The sequence below is a fragment of the Rhipicephalus microplus genome, chromosome 8 (assembly GCF_043290135.1).
Source record: "Rhipicephalus microplus isolate Deutch F79 chromosome 8, USDA_Rmic, whole genome shotgun sequence".
NCBI lineage: Eukaryota > Metazoa > Arthropoda > Arachnida > Ixodida > Ixodidae > Rhipicephalus > Rhipicephalus microplus.
In genome coordinates this window covers 97,643,267-97,657,868 of record NC_134707.1, presented here as the reverse complement: position 1 = coordinate 97,657,868, position 14,602 = coordinate 97,643,267, and the positions used below count along the sequence as shown (strand labels likewise).

The 14,602-nt window shown below is 39.6% G+C and overlaps 1 protein-coding gene across 3 annotated transcripts in view; it reads right to left on the bottom strand.

Moving 5' to 3' along the window:
* The window catches only part of LOC119185873 (uncharacterized), a 67,537-nt gene that overhangs the window by 30,128 nt on the left and 22,807 nt on the right, over positions 1 to 14,602 (bottom strand). The window lies entirely within an intron of this gene.

Here is a 14,602-nt window from a genome sequence, read left to right as displayed (position 1 = left end):
AATATCACGAATTTCAGAAAATCGTGATTTTTGTCCGTATTGAGATGCAATTTGCTCCATGTTGTGATACAATGAAAACTCATCATTATACCTAAACTCTAAGAAAATGAAATTCTTTTCTGTAATAAAAATCTTATCGCAAAAAGGACAGGAAAGAGCGCTGTCAACTGAATTTTATTGAAGGTGCTACGAGCGTTTCTATACTGAGCACAAGACCAGGGCTCATCTGCAACACCACATGTGTGACCATGACAAAATAATTTTAACCGAGAAAAGAATACTCTTTTTCGGAAAAGATAAGTGAAAGTGTACTGATGCATTGATCCTTGGCCTTCCTGATAAAGAGTTCTAAAATCTCTCATTTTTCTGCTTGCTTTTTTTTTCAAAAACCGTGTTTTATGAAACCTAGGACTACACTTACATTCTTTACGGTGTCCGGCCATGAGACTACTATAGCCCTTCTTAACATTTGAAGCATGCTGTCTTGCTTGATCATTGAAGCATTGCCCAGTTTGTCTTATGTTTACTTTTCCACGTGTTAGCGGTATCTCATACATATTAGATTGGCATTCAGTAAACCTATTCTAGTGACGAATGGTGCAAGATTGACTATTCCTGTTGCTGTAAGTACGTGCACTTTTGAAAGCTTGCAAGGGGTGGAAAACAACAATGTCATATCTGCTGGCTCTTTTCCTAAAATTGTGAGACACCTTATGTACGTAGTACCTTGTGACATGCAAAGGTGATTGGTCATTCTCTTTTTCTTTTGGTCCTGTTTCCTTTAACTTTACTTTCTGCAGGAGGGTTTCGCAAACAAGTGTGATGATGCTGTTGGGGTATTGGCTGGTGCTAACAGCCCAGGAGTGCTAAGAATGTTCTGCCTTTTGATAGTGGTCATTCAAAATTAATAGAAAGAGGAATTGATACCACATGTATTCAGGCCACCCTTCAGAAGTCATGTTAGCGCAAGGGTGAGGTCAGGCTTAAAAACCAGATTAAAAGACTAAAAGATGCTGGGTATCCCAACAGAATCTTCACACCCGTTTTCAAAACCCTCCTGCAGAAAGTAAAGTTAAAGAAGACAGGACCAACAAAAAAGAATGACCAAAACCTTTGCATGTTATACCACATCACGTGTCTCACAACTAGAAAAATAGCCACCAGATATGACATTAGCGTGTTCTTTTCCACCCCTTGCAAGCTTTCAAAAGTGTGTGTACTAAACAGCAACAGGAATGATCAATCTTGCCCCATTCGTCACTAGAATAGGTTTACTTATTGCCAATTTAACGTTTGTAGAAATATTTTTTATCAGGTAAACCAATGATCAGTGCATCACTACACGTTCACTTATCCTTTCCGAGAGGGAGTATTCTTTTCACAGTTAAAGTTATTTTGTAGTGCTCACACGTGTCGTCGCGCATGAACACGGTTCTTGTACTCCGTATAAAAGCGCTTGTAGCACATTCATTAAATTCAGTTGACAGTCTGTGCTCTTTCCTGTCCTTTCTGTCTCTTCCTAAAGCTGTCGCGCTGTGACTAGCACACAACCACGATGAACCAACTCTCCCAAATTAGGCTCTTGTTACGTAACACGTAGACGGAGTTTCGTATGGAAAGAAGGAGCGGTGCTTTTAAAATAAAATTTTTCACATACAACACCTAGACGGCATTCCAGAAAGTTCAGAAGGCAGCCACGTGACCAAATATTTTTCCTCTCCTAAATATTCCAGAAGTTCACTATTTTCAATGCAGCACGAGTTTTTCGAATACATTTGAGATGGTTGCCAAATTGGCTGGGACATTTGGCATAAAGTGACCCAGCTGTGTCATTAGCCATAAGTATGCATTACCTCTTTTGTTTTTTGTGTGTCCTGACTCAGTTTTGTGTTCGTTTTTAGCATATTGTGTTTCTAATCATTGTATTGTTTTCTTAAGTATCTGCTAAAGTTATATGTGCGAAAACCCGTATATGATTGCATGTACATCATTTCTCATAACAAATTGTTATACATCCAGGAATACAAAGCTTAAACCACTGTGATTGTATACATTTGAAAACACTATCCATATATTTTTTTGTGTGCATCACTTCTTGGGAACGATTGTGTACATGAAGGCGTATATAGTGAAATCATGGTGATTGTATATATTTGAAAGAATCATAAGTATATATTTGCCTGTATTTCATTCCTATTAACCGATTGTGTACACGAAGGAGTATTAAACTGGAAACCACTGAGATTGTAGAAACCTGAAAGAATTATAGGGATATAATAACGTGTATTTCATTTGTAGTCTCTATGTACATGAAGCAGTATACTAAACTGAAACCAGTGTAATTGTATGTTGCAAAGAATTGTCAATAAAGTGAAACTGAAAAAATATAATAAACATTTGAGGTGTTGCATGTGTAGTGTACGTATACATGAACGTATATCTAGTGAAAAAGTTGTGTGGCAGAAGAAAAGTTTATGTTTTATTTGCCTATTAAATAAACGCAATATGCAAGGGCAGCAAGGCTTCATTTTCTGTAACGCACATTATGCATATACACTGAAGTATATATAGATCCAGCACAAGTTCATACACGATTGTACGCGTTTATATTTTTGCCCACACGCAATGAATGGAGCTCGACAGGTGGTGCACCATCGATAAACAGGACCACTTTCTTCAAGTAGTGTTTAATCAGTGCATGCTGGTATCTATTGGTGGCAGTAGTTGCCACCCCTGCCATGGGCACTCAACACCCTTGTGCACCCTTCTCGCACCCTCCTCAGAGGGTGCTAAAAAAGTGATGGACATCGAAGGCACCCTTTCTTAAGGGTGTTTTTTTAACACCCTACAGTTTTTTTACATGTACACCCTATTCTAAGGGTGCATGGTAAAGCACCTTTTTTGGAAGGTGCTGAATTAACACCCTTAGGGTGTCGTCCACGGGACAAGCTCATTTACACTCTTCTGGGTGTAAAAATTTTTACTGTGTAGGCTTTTGCAAACACAAGTAATTTTCATGAAGCTTTCATCACATTGTAGCTGCTTTAAGCATTTATTTTAAAATGGTCCATATTTATTTACTGGTTTCTTTTTTATTTGTTTGCTGTACTCTTTTCAAGGGGAGGCTTTACTGTTCCTTATGCATGCTGGTGCATCTATTTATATGTGTACGTGTACACAAGCACCCCCCCCCCAATCCCAGCATTGCCTACGCCAGAATTCTGTGCGATTTTTGCAGCTGAAGTGAGTAGTGGCAATGCCTGGTTGGTGATGGGCTCTATCTCATAAAGAGAAAATTGTTGCTGAGCCTTGGTAAGGACAAGAAAGGAAAGTACTTGTGAATACTTTATTTTTTACCTTCTGTTTGAATGTATACAAAGTGCATTTATTACTGAATACTGTGCTTGAACATATGTACCTACCTTGTGTTATAATCTTGGCATTTGCATCTATTTATAGGTATAGTTTGTAAATTATTGCGCGCCAGAATTTCTTATATTCATAACAGGATATGTATATAGGTTTCACACATATTGTGGTGGCTTTCATGTTTGATTTTTCGCGCATTCATTTCAAATGTGTGCACAATGAATGTCTCACAATATTTGTATTTGTTAGACACGTACATTGCGTAAATCGATCATAATACAGTTTCACAACATGATTGCTTATAGCAAACAAGCTGTGTTGTATTTTGCGTGTGAATTTTTTACTATAGACTGCATTCTATCGAGCTTATCACTCTACACAGGTACTTTACTTTATTACTGGAAGGTAGGGGAGGTAGTCCCACTTCTCATATCAGGTAACAAAAGCCTAACAACCAACTATCGCCCCATTTCTCTTACGAGCACGTGTTTTTTCTTAAAATTAACACCTTCTTTTAACCTCCACAACATGGTTTTAGGAAATCATAATCATGCGAGACTAAGTACCCGATCTAATTCTTGATCGTTCATTATCCGCTGACTGCATTTGTTTTATATTTTGCAAAAGCATTCGATCAAGTGTGGCATAAACTTCTCATCCACAAGTTACGGAACCTAAATCTTGACATTAACCTAATAAAGTAGGTCGAATGCTTTCTTGCTAATCAGTTACAATACGTTACCGCTAACAGCTACAATTCATAAATGCGCCATGTTGCCATGAGAGCGCCCTGAGAGTTGGTCCTCGGTCGCTTGTTGTTTCTATTATATATAATTGACCTAACCTCTGTAGTAATTCTAACATGCATCTTTTTGCTGATTGCGATACTTTTACAGAAATTACTTCAAACGACTATTGCAATCGCGGCCTACACTCCAATTTAAATATAATATCTAACTGGCGCAGCTTGTGGCTAATAGAACTAAATAATAATAAATGTGAAGTTATACATGTATATAGATCATCTAACTGTTCCCAGGTATACTACATAAATATTCTTTCTTGAGATCAAGTAACCTCATACAATACTTAGGAATTCATGTCACAACTAATCTTGCTTAGACAACAGACATCAATTATAAAATTAACAATGCTAACCACACCCTTGGCTCCCTCAGGCGAAACGTTTTTGATGCTGCTGACTTTTTAAAATTATTACACTATAGACCAGTATACGTCCAAAATTGGCATCATCCTCATCAGTCTGGAACCTTAATAACACTAATCTCGTTAAAGCATTAGAACTACTTCAGAATAACGCCGCCTGTTTTATTCTTTCTACTCATAACGCAACTCCCAGCGTAACAGCCATAAAACTAGCCTATCACTTTCGTCTCTTGCAGCCCGGTGTGAAATCTTCAATTTTCCATTGTTTCGAAAAGTATTTTACCACACAACCTTGCATGTCACGCATGGTCATTCATAATACGCACTATGTATCGCGTTGCATTGATCATTAATAAGTTTCATGCTCTTTTTAGCAGCACCAACACATTTTGTCAATTATGCATTTCTTGCACGTCACTACAGTGGAACCACCTTCCCAAAAATATTTTATGTATTAGTGAAAACTCCTTGTTAAGTGTTGCACTAAGCAGCATTGCTAAGTAGATTGTCATTTATTTTGCTGCATATTGTGTATGTTTGTTTTTCTTGCTTTTCTATTCATTGTATAACTTATCTTGATTTAATACTTTGTAATGGTATATTCACTTTTTTCTCTGTATTGCACATTTATGTTTTACCTATGCTGTGCAAACTACTGATTGTAACCTGTAACGTACACCTCTCCTAATGCCCTGTTTGATTCTGACGGTACAATAAATAAAATGAAAATAACCTATGAAAATATTTCGCTTATTCCGGAATATTTTCGTTCTATCTAGGACTCAATTCGCACTAAAAATTGGGCGAGCTGGATTTGATACAAGGTGGACGATAAAAACCGCACAAAGAGAAGGTTGCAAGAAAAGTACTATTGACGCATGCACTGGATTTATTTCTATAGGCTCATTCATATCGTTCCGCAAGTCCATGTGTTTGCGCTGTTTTATACCTTCTACCTCACAGGTGGTCTCACAGGGACGTGACTTGAGCAATGTTGGTACAAGAGGAAGTCATAGTTTTGTTCAACAGCATTTTCACGCGTATTGTTGACAGCTATGACGTCCTGCAGTGTAAACTAAGAATGTACTAAGCGCAGAGTGCTCTAGAAACTGCATCGGGGACTTTATTCAGGAACACGCACTTTAATGAGAACGCTTTGATGCATTAATTGTGTTTGTTCACATTGAAAACTTTTTCAGCGCGAATGGGACGGAGCACAAATAAGGAACTACACAACACAGGCGCTGGCTATCAACTGAAGTTTTATTGAATTAAAATTCAAATTCAATGCATTAGGCTTACGTAACTCCCATTCTGAAAGGCAAACGGACGGCTCAAATATGCAAACATCTCCCGCATATTTTATGAAGTACGCTCCCGCGAGTTCTCGTGCCCTTCTATCACTATGCTTGTGCATGATGGCAGTATTGTCAAAGAACTGCCCTGTTCGCGTTGAAAATTTTTCAATTTACATCAGTTCTGACTCGCCCACCTATCTATTTTACTGCAATTCGTTCACAGTATCAACTTGCAAGACAGACACGCATTATGGACGAATATGCCATCCACACAGATCTCAGCAGTTCATTTGAACACATCTTAAATCGGGTACAATAGAGTTTCCACATTTAGCGTGCAATTTTACGCAGTAGCCACGTTAGGACAACGAAGCTTGGACGTTGTGCCGTATTGACTAATATGCTAAATATTTAAAATAAATCTCATGGGGTTCCTCATACGCTCACCTAAGATGAATGACAAGGGAAATTAGTCTTACTTCTTCTCACCCATTGTACCCATCGTCTCCCCTCCCGGGTATTTCTATATCAAACATGGTTCTCTGACTGCCTTAAAAATGCGCTAAACTGCGAGCAATGAAAAATCAAAGACGAGTGAAAAAAGAGGGTTCAGCACGACCGAAAACCACTTAACATTGCTGTTGCTTTTCGCAGTCTCTAGCGCAGAGACTCCAGGGCGTAGAGACTAGGACGCTAGTCTTGCTAACTTGATAGGCAAAGTAGAAGGTGCTCTGAAGGCTTATACTAGAAGCTGGGTTATATGAAGATGCGTGGAGCAAGAAACCATGTTACCGCGATTCTAAATTAGTGCCGGTGCTCCAGCGCTTTGCTTTGTGTTCTCCTTTGCCTCTTCGACACAGCGGGTGAACAGAACAAAGCGAGGAAAGCACAAAACAACGCAGGGACCGACCGACTCTAAGTCATTGGCTGAACTGACACTCTATGTGATAAAAAGTCACGCTGGCCGCCATATTGCAGAACACCTGTCTCTGACATCAGATAAAAACAATGTACAATATCAGAGCCCTAATTACTTGGTTGTGAAATATATCATTTAGGCCTTAAATAATCATCGAAGCGGAAATTATAAAGTTAATATATTACCAGTTAATATAATACAAAAAGTATTATTGGTTGGGCGTGACTTCTTTGTGTACTATAGGTTCTCCGTGAATGCACATATTTAAACTGTTAATGAAGTCAGGAACTCAACTGAGCTAGAAAAAAAATTTCTCAGCCTGCGAAGCCGTGCATGGCCGGTCCAGATTATATATAATATGAGTGGTCATTCATTAGAGGAAAAGAAATGCGAAGACGCTTGTTCGTGCCTTTCGTATTGGGGTCACGGCTTAGCGCTTTGTCGAAAGGGTATAAAGGGGATATGAAAAGAGAGAAGGAGAGGAATTAGTAGGTTAAGACAGAAGTAGTCCACCCTGGCACGGGCACAGAGGACTACTTGCTGGCCCACCGGCCTACTCCTGAACCGTTCATGAGTCAGAAAGAATAGGTAGATATAAAAACGGCGCGTCGTCTGCTACAGCACTTCCGGTTGAAGGAACCTTCAAGGCTCAGCTCTTCACTGCTTCAAGTTGTGTGCGATTCAGTGTAATCGGGGAGGAGGCAAGATAACTGGTAACAACCGCGTCGCAGAAAGTACGTGTTTACTCCCGATTACACTGAACGGCACGCACCTTGAAACAGCTTAAACAACTTAACACCTTAAAGCAGCTAAAAACACCCTAAATGCCTTAAATATTTTAACAGAAGAGCTAGACATCGAACTGGAAGACGTCATTTGGCTATCTACCACTTCAGAGGGGAAAGTGAGGAGCTCACTCACCACGATCAGTATTGCTGGTGGCAGGTGCGCTATTCTTGGCCTCAATGAGTGGTTACAGGAGAGAGAACAAGGTGTATCGAAAACCAGTGCCTTCTCTACTCTCAGACGCATGGCACGTCGGCCACTGTGTTTTTCCGGCTTTTGCGCCGGTTTCTCTAAAAGGGCTTCAGCGCTTAAATGCGGGAAAGATTGGCAGAGCTCAGCAGAGTGAAAGTATACAAGTTCTCAAAACGAAATGAGAGCGCAAACAACAACACTATAGCACAATATTTATTTACTGCAGCCCAACTGCCCGCTAAACTTCATGCTGAAGGTAGTGAATTATCACAAGATTGTAATAATTATGGGATTGAAAATTTCTTCAACATCCAGAATTGAGAACAACCTACATCAATACAAACACGATCAAGTGGGTAAGAAATTGCGAACAGATTTAGAAAAAAACATTGCCACGTGAAAAAATTCAGTGACGCCGACCTCTATACTCCCTTCTAAGGTCCGTACCCGCTGTGCGTTTATTTCCTGTGCTGCACCCAACGCCCCTCTGTTTCTAGTTTAATGCAGCGTGTCTACTTTGCTGGTTGCTATGTGATTAAGACGTGAAAAAGCAGCGCTGAAAACGGGAAGACAAAAGGACGTCTGTCGTCCTTTCAACGTCCAGTGTCCAGCGCTGTTTCCTCACTTCTTAATATATTTTGTTTTGTTTCTTTTTTGTGCGTGTTCACCCCTCTCAGCGCAGCAGTTAGTTTTTCTTGTGGCGCGTCTCTCCCTCATCATGCCTGAGTGTGTATTTTTTTTATTCTTCCCCCTACGGGGAAAAGGGGTTGAGGGCTCGGCGGATGACTCCGTGGTGCAGTATCCCTGCTGAAAGGGCAGGCATTGGGAAAACCTGTTCTGCACTCTGCGCGTTCCTCTCGTAGCCCGTCTGCTTGGTAGTGGGAGGAGAAATGCGAGAACGAGTGGGAGGGTTCAAAGTCATGCGCCACGTGGTGGACGTTTCGCGAACTAGCCTCTCATGAGCCGGAATACCGCATGTTCAACATAGTCGGTAGTTTTATACAAATCTCACACTTCTTTACCAGCTTCCACGAAACACTCAAGAACAGATATAACTCTTACATCACGGTGTCTGTACAATAGCATACTACGCCAAACATAATGAAGACTAAGTAAAAAAAATAACGTCCAGATGTTGCACAAAACTTTGACAAGGCAAAAAAAACGTATTTGATGTGGAGTAAGGGGTATTTTTTTAATTTCTCTGTTTAATGTCCAGAGAGAAAATGGCAAAGTTACTATCAATAAATACATGTTATGGTTTTTACACAGGCGACAGCTGCTACCCTGTGGTACATACATCCCTCTCTCTTAAATCCATGCTTTCACGGACAACGTTCCCGTATGAATCTTGAAAAAGAAAACTGTAACATTGGGTGGTGTCCGCAAGTTCTTCACTTGTTTTAGTACGTCTTCTCTCAATAATTTCTCATACAATGAACGGTGAAAGGGCCACAGGAAGAATATTCTGTATTGAGTCTTTCATAAGGCGTTTTATGTTCATATATACCGGAGTGAAATTTCGTAATGGCATACCGCGTTATATAAAAAATTCCCGGAACATTTCCAGATCATTGAAAAAATACTACTTTGAAGCAATTTTCTCTGCTTGAGTTGACTGATACTTTAGGTTGTAATTTTTCATTATGTACATATATTGCTCTTTATGTGTTTAGTGTTTTCTTCGAAAGATGTTTTAATTATGTATATATATTGCCCTTTATGTGTTTAGTGTTTTCTTTGAACGATGTTTTCTTTGAAAGATGTTTTAATACCCTTGTTCTCTATATTAAGCCATATAAGAGAACTACAATTGATACTTGCAACTACAAGTATCATTCTTTAGGTCTGTACGCCACTACTTTAGGTCTGTACGGCACTTTAGGTCTGTACGCCACAAACACAAATATTTGTGTTTACTACAAGATATGTACTTTTCCTTTTTTAATGTTCAATTGAATTCATGTGACTGTTGCTAGCGGATAAACATTACTTCTTGTATACCGAATTTGAATTGTTTACTTCTTTTTATTTTTAATTAGAACTATTACAGTTTCACTTATGTATACTTTCAATGGGACGTGCACTAGCCTTCGGCTATGGGATCATACAGTTTGTGTTATTTTGTAAAAGATATGAGTGCAATAAAGATCATTCATTCATTCATTTACTTTCGTTAGGCACTTTATCCAAAACATTGCCCTTAAAAAAAACTACATGAGAACACAACTTCGCACGAAAACGGTGAAAAGTTGTGTGTCCTCCTGTGTCTCAGGATACAAAAATGTCAGGCATGTGGTGTAAAAACACTGTTTGTAAAATAAAGAGCTTAAAAAAGCGTCTCAGAGACAGCCATCTTTGCTTAACACGCTGAAACAAGTTCGTTCTAGATGTCTTCTCTCATGTAGAGCTTCTGGTGAACGTGGCAAACATCCTGTGAATCTTATGGATGCTTTTACGCGTACAACTAAGTGCCTGTAAAAGGTGCATAACTTTAGCAACCAAAAACAAGTTACATACAGCTGACCAAGAAAAAATTGATAAGCTAAGGCCGCCCCAACCTTGAGTTGCCTCACGCTGTTCCTCCACCTTTTCTAGCCAAAACACTGCACTGTCTCAAGCCCCATATTCAGAAATGCTGTTTGACTTGATATTGACTTGTCACGGATTTCACTGCAGCACAAACGCGTTTCGAACGCGCTGTCTTTAGGCCGTGCAAAGGTAACACAAACGCCGAGACGCGTTGCGAATGCGCTCAATCGAAGGCGATTGCAAGTGAAGTTCAAGTCAACTAGCGTTTCTGAATACGGGGGTTAATACCTGTTCAATTACACTTCTAGGTAACGACTAGGGGTCGTGATCCGCTGTATATTTCCGAAAAAACTGGGCCTCAGGTCCCAATTACTCTCCCATAAACTCACGCTTTTGAATGCGGCGCATTTTTCAGCAAACTTCAGTGACAATAAGCGTATCTATTTATCTAGCCGATTAAGTTTGGGTGCCCTTGTGGTCACCCCCTCAACTTGGCGTGAACCAAAATTAGCATGGGATGGTACGATGGTTTGACGAATATGATGCGCTGGTCAAGACATGAATAGTGACACAATTCGGTAATGTAAGCCGTCAAACACTTCCCGCCAGACAGTGGCACATGGCCGCGGACAGGTATGTGCCACAGTTGATTGACACTTACTATCTACCCACGAACGACGAGAACGTACTTAGGTAATTTTCACGCGCCAGCGTCAAGAAATACCCGACATTTGTAGCGTCAACCCGACGAATAGAAAGAAAAAAAAAACGTCAGGGTGCCTTCTGGAACAAAACCCAAGTATCTGCATGGGAGTGAAAAATTTTACCTCAAACCTAGGCCAGGTCACAAAACCACTTTTCAAAAAAACACGCTTATCGTCGTGAAACGTCAACAGTCATTGTAGTGCTGCCTACACAAGTTTATAAACATTACATATGTACTCCACCGATACAGCCATCACATCGTGTTAGTGTCAATTGTGGTTAAGTACTATGCACTGAGGTTGATTTATGTAGCAGTGTATGGGCCAGCTTCTTCAGGAACATCAGCACTTCATATCAGATTGTGGTGTCGTTAATACGCATATTTCAGTTCACATAGTTGCGCAAGTGCAAAAAACTGGTTATATTAACATATGGAACTCTTCAGCATATGTCTGTGCGTGAAAGATTTGTATATATATTCAGCTTCATTTCTTGACGTGTCGCTCAATGAAAAAAATTGTAACACGTTCACCTTCCCTTCGCATGCTTCGCATAACGTCGATTCCCAGGCACGTGGGATTTGCCGAAACGTTTTTCTTTGTTCAATAAACCTTCACATGTGTCGCAAAATCTTTCAGTGTTTCTTAATAACTAAGTGACACTTTCTGTATCAACAGCAAAAACAAACAGGCAATATCATCTGCGTATGCCAAAACACGCGCTTCACATGACTGCAACTTGAAAATATTCATCTCAGCGTGGTAAATCACTTTCTTACACAGTGGTTTCAAAAATATATCAAAAAGTAAAGGACTCGAAAGACACCCCTGGCACATGAAGGAAAAAACCTGTATGCACTGTGAGAGTCCTCTATTCACAATAAATTTGTAGTACAACTTTTGTATGCCATTCTAATACCTTTTCATGTGATCGCATCAAGAATTACGTGCTCAGCTAGATTAAAGGGTATACTGTGTAGAACATGTGGAAACGTTCATTTATAGCAATCTGTAGCATGGCTACTTTCTGATGTGCAGCGTCACAATACTCCAAAATACTCCTGCCAACATGAGTATTGGTGAATACTCTCCTACGCTTGATGCCGCAAGTCTGATGCGGCCCGATCAATTTGTGTATCACTCCTTGCCGCCTCCTAACCGGCACTTTCATTACTACCTTATATTCAACGTTTGATAGGGTAATTGACCTGTATCGCGTTACTTTGCGTAAAAGGTGTTGCTATTTTCTTTTAGGAATCACTACAGTGTGGGCACGATTAAATGATAGAGGCAGAGTACCTCGACCTAAGACTCTAAACAAACCTTATACAATGCTGTGGCCATATGCTTATTAAACGCTTTTTTTAAAAGGCGGTAATAATGCCATAAGACCAGGCTACTTGCCCATGCAAAGATCTTCGATAGCCCTCTCATTGTGTCCTATACTAATAGACATTTCTAATAGATTTGTGTTCCCAGCATTACGTGTTAGCATTTTTATCAAGACCTCCTGTACAAAACCCGGCTCCTTTGCTTCACAATAAGCGAAAAATTCTGAAAAGTACTATAGCTTTCAAAAGCATTCATGATAACTTTATGTATCCTAAATATTTTATCATTCAATAATATCTCTAGTAAGTTGTGAGCTCAAGTGTATGCGTTTTCATCTGACAAGGCTCGTTTTGGCTAGCCTTCACCAATAAGCTATTTCTCTGCTCTTGTGCGCATTATGTTTTATACAATTGACCCTTTATATTTACTCTGTTCAAGGCACTCAATTTTGTTAATTGTGACCTGCAGTTAATGTGTAAATAAGAGCGGATTTTCTGTTTTAATTTTCAACAAATACTTTAGCTCTACATGGACCTTGCATTCCTGTTTTTGAGCTTGATACTGGCGACAACACTCAATCGCCATCATTTTTATCTTTGCATAAATGATTCTCATCCTTTAGTCGCACTCCTTTCTGCGTGTTTTGAAGAATACTTGATTTCCTTTTTTGTCTTATCACCAAGCTTTTCATGAGTAAATGTTTTGGTATTCAGTTTTCGTGTTTGCTATACAACTTTTTTCACTTTTGTTCTATCCTAAACAAGACTAAGCAATTATCACTGAAGGAAACATCATAAACTTCATAGCTCTGACGTTTGCCAATTCTCAGATCAAACATATGGTCGATCTGGTCGTGCGTGACTAGAGCCTTGAAAATGTGTGAAGTGTTGGCGACTACCACTCTTCATAAACGTTTTGTGTTGTTAAACTCCCCGTATAAATCACTCTTCGTAACCAGAAACACGTAATGCAAAAATAAATTGTCAAGGCTATCTCTAAGAAACTCAACCCTTTGATCACTTACTTTAACAGTATACGTACGATCACCTTGGCTGAGAACACAATTCAAGTCACCCAACAGAATCGCACATCTCTGACACTCAAAGCACGCTTACAATTAAAAAAAAGACATCTGTCTCTCATATCTATAGGTGTTTATACACACCTATCTTTAATTTTGTGTTCCAGTAACAATTGTCGCACAAAACAAAACACTCGTGTAAGCAAGTTATCACTTCTACTACAAATCCAAGAGAGTGCGTGAACAAAAAAAATTGGCAGATCCCGCATATACGCTGGGAATCGATAATATGCGAAGCACGAATGAGAAAGGTTGATATGCCACTTCAAAATCAGCACAACGTTACGAGATGGAGGTAAATGATGCCGTACATACCTTCCGTGTCAGGAATATTATGTTCGTACTTGTCGTTTACTTTCATCATCTATTCACGTCACGTGATACCGAATTTAGTGTACGTAGAGCTAGTGATACGCCCGCGAGCACGCTGCGTGGTATGTTGTCATTTTCGTATAAATGACATGCGTGTCAGGATTATCTTGTTTGGATTATCATTATCATGTTACGTGACGTCAATGAATTATCATCCATTGACGTCACGTAACACCAAATTTGGTATATATAGAGTTAGCAAAATGGCCGCGAGCGCATCGTGAGTGTAGCATGTAGTCAAGTTGTTACATGACACGCATGTCGTGATTATCATGTTTGGCTGGGTCATTTACTTATGTCGTATGTTAGCGTCACGTAACACAAGATTTGGCATATGTGAAGCTAGCGAAATGGCCGCGAGCACATCATGAGCGTAGTATGTAGTCCTGTTGTTACATGACACGCATCTCATGTTGATCATGTTTGCACCAGTATCATGTGTTACTCGTCCATTCATGTACCGTAATACCAAATTTGGCATATGTGATGCTAGCGAAACGACTGTGAGCACATCATGAGCGTGGCATGTAGTCATGTTCTTACATGAGTCGCACATTATGATTTTCATGTTAGGGTCTGTTGCTTTTGTTCGCCACCCAATCTTGTCATACCACAGCAGTTTAGCACCATGCCATGTGAACAAAATCACCGGAAGAGCTGCAGTGACATGAAATCACGACATTCATGACATACAATTTAAGATTTTCGTATTCTGACTAATCGAATATGTTGCTCGTACAGTCTTGTTACGCTATACCAAGTTTAGTATTGATACCATTATCGAAATTACCAGGAGAGCTAAAAGTCGTAGGTGGCTAGATAGATAGTACGCTCAAAGTTCGCTAAGAAA